Source organism: Lissotriton helveticus, chromosome 6 (assembly GCF_964261635.1).
Source record: "Lissotriton helveticus chromosome 6, aLisHel1.1, whole genome shotgun sequence".
Classification (NCBI taxonomy): Eukaryota; Metazoa; Chordata; class Amphibia; order Caudata; family Salamandridae; genus Lissotriton; species Lissotriton helveticus.
In genome coordinates, this window is record NC_136067.1 from 189,774,777 (window position 1) to 189,782,872 (window position 8,096).

Genomic DNA, 8,096 nt, shown 5'->3' on the forward strand with positions numbered 1-8,096 from the left:
GTAGGTCTCAATATATGTGCTCCAGTGGATTTTGAGAAATTAACGTTTAAAAAAAGATATATATCTGTAACAGCGGACCGGGCAGCGCTCCGGTTCGCGGACTTTACGCGTAACGGAACTTCGCGTAGCGAAGCTGATTGGCTCTCCGGTGTCTGTCAACATTCTAAACAGTCCGGAGCGGCCGCCATCTTGTCTCTCGGTAGGATTGAGAGACAAGAGGAGGCCAAAACAAAGGGGGAAATAACCATAAGGGGGCATAGTAGATCCTCCCTGACCCCCTAGGTTTAAAGTGGAGGTTTTAAAAGGGCCCCGCAGGCCCAAAAAAAAATTTTTTTTTTGTTGTTTTTTTGCGTGGGTAGCGCCCGGTCCGCGAACCGGGAAGCGTTCTGGGCAGCGTACTGCAATGAAAAATGAATGATAGACTTTTCAAATACTGTATGTTAATTGATTGTTGGTTTTGTTGATTATTTTTTAATTTTAATTTTTTCTGTAAACTACTTTCCCACCTTTTTTGATGGTGCGCTTCCCAGGGAGCGCCCCGGTTCGCGAACCTTAAGCGAAGCAAAAGAAATAGAGCTTGCCAGAGTGCTAAACATTCTAGCAATTTTTTTTGAAAGGGAAGGTAGTTCTGAAAAGAACTTTTTTAAAAAATATTTTTGTTGTTTTATATTTTTTTTTTTTTGAACATTTTTTGGTTTTTTTGTATTTTTTGAACGATTTTATATTTTTTTGGGTTTTTTGGGGGGGGGGAAACAACAAAAAACAGGCATTGAAAAGGGCTCAACAGGAGCAAAAAAAAAATTACTGGGGGCGGTTAGGGCAATTATGATGTTCATAAGCCAGGTTGATAGCATTTATACTCATATTGCCACATGCTATCAACGCACCACAGTGCATACAAGTGTGTTTCATGTGGCCAAAATTCTCTTGTATGTTTGGCACAGTTTCCCGTGCCTCTGCTGGTGTCAATGAAATTGTTGATCTTGATCTGGCCACAGGAGTTGATGTTGGATTTTCCTGCAAATCCCGTATTTCCGCCCGGCTGTAATTGAGTGGATGCTTCCTGGTCATATGCCTATGCATAGTATAGTTCCCATAACTATATTTCTTATCCGTCCCTCTGGATAATTTTTCTTTACAGATGAGGCAGGTGACATACCTCGCATTCACTTTTTTTTGGCCAGGAGGGATTGAATAAAACTGCCAGATGAAACTGGCTTTCTTATGGGAAACCCGGGGCACCTCTTCCAAGAACTGTGGTTCTTCTCCCTCCTCTTCCTCCATTTCTTCCTCTTCCTCCTCTGTGTTGGTCATGACCTGGGGAGGTGGTCCTCTCTTCCCATGAGGAGGTGGAGGTGGTGGTGGGGGTGCACCAGCTGAAGCAACTACTGAAGCCATTTCTGAAGTAGTAGTAATAAAGGTCTTCCTCTCACAATGATGAAAGTCAGAGTGAGGAAAGAAGGAGGGGTTTTCATCATTTGGGAAAAACAATAGTTCTCAACCAATGAAAAGTGTTATTTTTAGGTCACCTGACCTAGCCTTACATCATTATGAAACCAAAAGTGAAATGAACCAATGAAAAGTTTTATTAACAAGTCACATGACCTCTCACGCTCATGTTACGCGCTGCGGAACGCGCCCCGGTTAGCTTCCGGGTCGCTGCGCTTCGCGCCTCGGTCCGCGCCCCGGGGCACTTCTGGGTGCGCTAACGCGGTACGTCACAAGACGCATTACGCGGCAACGCGATACGTCGCGCTTTCACGACGCGTCGCGGATCGCTTCCGGGGAGCTTCGTTTCGCGCCTCGGTCCGCGCCCCGGAGCACTTCCGGGTGCGCTAACGCGGTACGTCATAAGACGCATTACGCGGCAACGCGATACCGTCACGATGTTGATTTCTTACCGGTTCGCGGACCGGGTCGCGGCATCAATTTGAGCTAACGGAAAGCTTTCCGGTTCGCGGACCGGGAGCGAAACAAAAAAAATATTTTAAAAAAATTATTAATAAACATATAAAATATATTTTTGGATTTAAAGAAGAATACATTTTACAGCTATAGATATTAGCTTTTAAAAAACCAATGAAATTCACTGAAAAAACCATAGGTTATAGACCATATATAGTTAGGAATTAGCATTTACAAAACCTTGAAAATTCACTGAAAAAACCATAGGTTATACACCATATATAGTTAGGAATTAGCATTTATAAAACCTTATTTTACTCACACAAAACCAATGAAATTCCATATATAGTTAGTTGTACTAACTATATATCGCGCACCCGCAATCCACTGCTGATCATGTCACATATTACATCATTCATGACATGGTCAGTGACATCACTGATGACATCACTGATGACATCTCAAATGACATCACTGATGACATCACTGATGACATCTCAAATGACATCACTGATTTTGAACCAGGTGTGACTCTGAACTAGAAACCGTAATTCGGAATTGTTAGATAGCAGCTATAAGTGTAACAGAGCACCCTTGTTTAATGATTTTAAGTGTGTTAAATGTAATATAAAGTTTGTGAATATACATGTTTTTCTTTTTAAAAAAAAGTTTTTACAAAAAATTTTTTTAAATAAAAAAACTTTGAGAGTAACTAAAAATGAAATTCTACTGTGGCGTACTAATGTTGAAAAACTGTTTAAACATAAAGTAATATCAAATGAGTCAAATGTGTAGGCCTGTAGGTCACTTATCGAAAGACTAATACACAGAAAGGATTTCTCTTTTATATTGGAATACTACACAGAGTGCATGGCTTTACAGCAATGAGCTCATGGTTTCATCCACGAGTCTTGAGACCAGTATGAGTGAGTAGTTCGCTTCCCACTCCCTGTATTGTATAAACGCAAACTAACACTACTTCCACAGGTATGCTACAGCGCACAGAGCACATCACTTTACAGCAATGGGCTCACGATTTAGGCTCACGGTTTAATCCCAGAGTCTTGCAACCAGTAGGGGTGAGTACTTTGCTTCCCACTCCCTATATACTATAAACACATACTAACACTACTTACACACTTATACTACAGCGGCTAGTATACTACAGCGCCCAGAGCCCATCAATTTACACCAAACAGCTCAGTTTCATTCCCGACTCTACAGACTGGTAGGCGTGACTACTTCGCTTCCCACTTCCGGTATAGTATAAACGCATGGTACCGGTCAGTAGTTCGCTTCCCACTCCCTGTATGGTATAAACGCCTACTAACACTACTTATACACGTATACTACAGCGCCCAGAGCCCATCCCTTTACATGAATTACCTTGGTTTAATCCCCAACTCTTCACACCGGTAGGCGTGAGTACTTCGCTTCCCGCTTCCGGTATACTATAAACACACAGTAGCGGTCAGTAGTTCATTTCCAACTCCATGTATGGTATAAAAGCCTACTAACACTACTTGCACATGTATGCTACAAAGACCAGACCACATCACTTTACAGCAATGACCTCACGGTTTTGGCTCTCGGTTTCATACTCGAGTGTAGCACCATATCATATCAGCACCATGTCACTTTCAGACCGGTAACAGTAACGACTTCGCTTCGCACTTGCCCACAGAAGTTATAATGCTCCTACCCTCCATTCTAACTTTTTTCACTCTTTTTTCCCCTTACTCGCTTCAATCGAATCACAAAATGGCAGCCAAGGCTCCCTAGTTGCAACCGCTTGCAGCGCTCGCAGCCAATAAGCAGCAAGCTCCAGCTCGTAACGCCGCAGCCAATCAGATGGCAGAATTCCCAAATATCAATAGCTATACATTTTAATATTTCTCAAAAACTACTGAATGGATTTACACCAAATAAACAAAAGCGTGCTCTCTACTCCAAAGCACTTCTCCCTGCTAAATTTGGGGTAATTCCGTTCACCCGTTCGACCTGTAGCCTTGTCTAAAGTTTCCTATGAAATTAACATGGAGAAAACACGTTTTGGGACCCCCTTTTTATCTCGGCCCCCTTTGACAAATCATCCCCAACCTTTCAACATAGAAGCTGATATCAATAACGAATTGTTTTTCAGAATTTCTTGAAGATTCATCAAGCAAAGCCAAAGTTATAAGCAAAACCAAAAAATGCTCTTCCTATGGAACATCGGTCCTAACTCTATAACTACCTACTGGCAACCCCCAGTAGGTAATAAAAACAAATTAGAATAGTTCCTTGATTCTTTTAGCTTTCAAAATATCTCTCTATTACTGTCTTTCTAATTGTCCATATAAACAGTTTTTTAAATATCCAAGTACACATAGAAGTCAGAAATGCAATGTATTCTATCAACACACTTTCTAGAACATTCTACAACAAGTAGAGGTTAAAAGTTCATCAATTTTTTTAAACCTAACGATATTTCTTTGCAACATTTTCTCAAACCTTTAACGGCACGTTCAGGTTAAAAGTTCACAATTGTTTTAAGTTCAAACACTGCATTCAAAATGAAAGTAGCAGGTGTGGTTGAGTTGATCAAATTGTATCCTATAATATGTACTCCACGTTCAAACTGCTTTTTCTTAACCAATCACAAAGATGATTTTCCACAAAACGAATGTGCACCCTACTTTTAAAAAACAATGCTTTTCATCTCCCAGTCAGGTACCGTTTTGTATGCAAAAAGAAACTACTTCCCCATCTTTAAACATATCTCTTATTCTACGAAGGAACTGCATGAGCTACAGACATCTTTCCATACCTTCCAGCCATACCTTCAAAATGCTAGTGTGGATCATAGGACATAGCTATGTTTTCTGGTGCAAGAGGTATGCAGAACAGAGACTATTGACTTAGACCTCGGTTTACAAAATGTGGACATTAAATGATTTGGACAGACAGGATTGAAGTGGCACCAATTGTTGCCTTTGGTTAAAACCTGTTTGCATCTCCAAAACACTGACCTTCTGATTGTGCACTGTGATGGAAACGACCAAGGCACATTGACTGGGATAGGTTTCGAAATGCTTATGTTATGTTATGTTATGTTATGTTATAGGGAGGTTTTGTATAGCGCTCAGCTACTCCAAAGGAGTGTCCTGGCGCTTTCAGACCAACAGGTCAACAGCTAACACATAACACAACAGGAAAGAAGACCGGCAAAAAAGAAAACAGAAAACTAAAGACAGAACAACCAGGTTTTAAGTCCCTTTCTAAAAGCAAGCAAATTGGCAGTGCTGCGGAGTGATAAGGGAAGAGTGTTCCAGAGCTGAGGAGCAAGCCGTTTGAAGGAGCGTCCACCAGTCCGGGCTTTCTTCACCGCTGGCACCACCGCAAGAGAGAGAGTTTCTGATCTCAGAGCCCTAGTAGGTTTGTAAAAGGCTAGCCTTTTCCGAATATAGGTTGCTCCCGTAGAATAGAGGACCAAAGTAAGGGTCTTAAAGGCAATGCGCTTTCTGACAGGGAGCCAGTGCAAGGTGGATAAAAGATCAGAGGCACTGGCACGGCGGGGAAGACCATAAATGGCGCGGGCCGCCGAGTTCTGGACTACCTGAAGACGCTGCAACAGGTAGTCGGGTAAACCCAGGTAGAGAACATTGGAGTTGTCCAGCCTCGAGCCAATGAGGGCATGGACGGTAATTTTGCGATGGTCAATTGAGAGCAGAGGGAGAAACCTCCGCAGCATCCTAAGCAGGCCAAAGCAAACGCCCACAAGGCCAAGAACTTGGGCTTTCATCGTCAGGCCATTATCAATTTTGACCCCCAGATTTTTCGCCACGGTGGAGGAAGATACCGGTGGAAACATGTCATGCGGCCACCATTCCTGCCAACTCGGGTCAGATTGGCACCCAAAAAAGAGCACCTCAGATTTTCCAGGGTTACACTTAAGACTATTACCCTGAAACCATTCAAATACCGCTCCCAGGCAACCACGAATACTCTCTCCATCGAACTCAGCCCCCTTTGCACATGTGAAAAGGAGCTGGGTGTCGTCGGCGTATGATATTATCTGGGCCCCAAGGGACTCAGCCAGCACCGCCAAAGGGGTCAGAAAGATATTAAAGAGCGTTTATTTTATTTATTTTATTTTATCAATTTATAGGGCGCAACAGCTACCCAAAAAGGGTTTCCCGGCGCCTAGACACAGCTAGATTGAGGATAGAAAAGGAGGTGACTGTTAAGTGGTTATTGTTCATACAGCCAGGTCTTTACAAGCTTTCTGAACCTACAGTAGTTTTCCTCCTTCCGGATACCGGGGGGAAGCGTGTTCCACAGGGAGGGTCCCAGATAGGAAAAAGATCTGCCACCTGTTCTTGCACGTTTAAACCTAGGTATGCAGAAACAGGCTGCTGTCTGTGACCGGAGGTTTCTCTTGGGCGTATAGAGGCAGGCAAGAGATTGGAGATATTTTGGTGCTATTCCTGCTTTTATTTTGAACATGTAGTTCAGGGCCTTAAAGCGGATTCTGCTCTCTATCCTGAGCCAATGAAGATTCCGACGATGGTTCGAGACTCCAGAGTTCTTCGGAATATTGCAAAGGAGTCTGACCGCAGCGTTTTGTGCTACCTGTAGTCGTCCGATCACAGATTTGTGGGGCTCAACACGGAGCCCTGCGGTACTCCAACCTCCAGCGGCGGCACTTCGGCTGAGTAAGGGGGGGCCCAGACCACCTGCCGGCGACCAGACAGGTAAGATTGAAACCACCTCAACACCGTCCCACGCAGACCAATCTCATACAGTCTGCGGAGAAGACCTTCATGAGGGACGGTGTCGAAGGCCGCCGACAGATCAAGCATGACCAACATGGCCCTACCCCCTGAATCCAGCACATCCTTGATAGCCTCACTGACTTCGAGAAGCACAGTTTCAGTGCTAAAGTTGGTACGGAAGCCAGACTGGGTGGCATGCAGCAGGCTATGTGACTCAAGAAAGGCAGAGAGGACCTTATGGACATGCTTCTCAACGATTTTGGCAAAAGCAGGTAGGAGAGAGATCGGGCGATAGTTAGCATGAAGGTCAGGATCAAGGCCCGGTTTTTTGAGAAGCGGAACCACCCTCGCCTCTTTCCAAACACCAGGAACAACGCCGCTGGTCAAGGAACAATTCAGCACAGGATTCACAAGAGGATTGACCACCTCCGCCGTCCTTGCCAAAAACCTGGCTGGACACGGGTCAGCAGGTGAACCTGATTTAAGCTGAGAAAGCAAATCAAGCGACGCAGTGATCGATAAAGGTGGAAATTCCGATAAAGTACGCTCAGAATCTTCCGCCAAATTCCCGTGGATCTCCTGGCACATTCTAGTCCCGATGACTGGGGCTGGGAAAGAGTCCTGGATCAGCTTGATCTTATCAGGACACCTTTGAACAATTAATGTTACTTTTGCCTCAAACTGTCTTTGTCTATTCTAATATATGCCAAAGACAGAAATAGACAGAAATAGAAATGGTCCAAACAATTTTGTCTTCAGATTGAAAAATCTCGGAAAAAAGTAAACAAAGCTGTCTCTGCATACCTCAGAGATCACAAAATGGGGTCCATATACAACAACAACATATGTTTTGATATGGCAGATATGTACAGAAGTGATGGAGTACACTTCACAGATCAGGGAAATCGAGTTTTCCTGAATAAATTGAAGCTGCGCATCCGCACTTATATATAGCTCCAACTAATGAACGCAAGGGCTCTTTTTAGAGCCACCCTATAACTTACTTTAGGGCCAGATAACGGCAACTCCCGGACCCTCGCCAAAATGTATTCTCCACACAGCTGTGGCGCAGCGGCCAGACCATCTCCCTTTGCAGCACAGACCTCTCGCTTTGATCCCCAGCTCTACTCACCCATAGGGGTGAGTAGTTTGCGCTTTACAAATACCGTATTGATTTACCTTCAAACTCCCTATACAACACCACCTAAGCACCATATACAAGTTGGACAGGTGTAGCACAGTGCCCAGAGCACATGACTTCAAAGCACAGCACACACAGTTTAGGCTCACGGTTTCATCCTCGAGTCCAACAGCAGCTCAATTTAACAGCATGACACTCTAGGCAATACCTCACTTAATTTCCGTACCCAGCACTTTCAGACCGGTTGTGGTCAGTAGTTTAACGGCTTTACCCCGATTCTGTCAGTAGCTCAG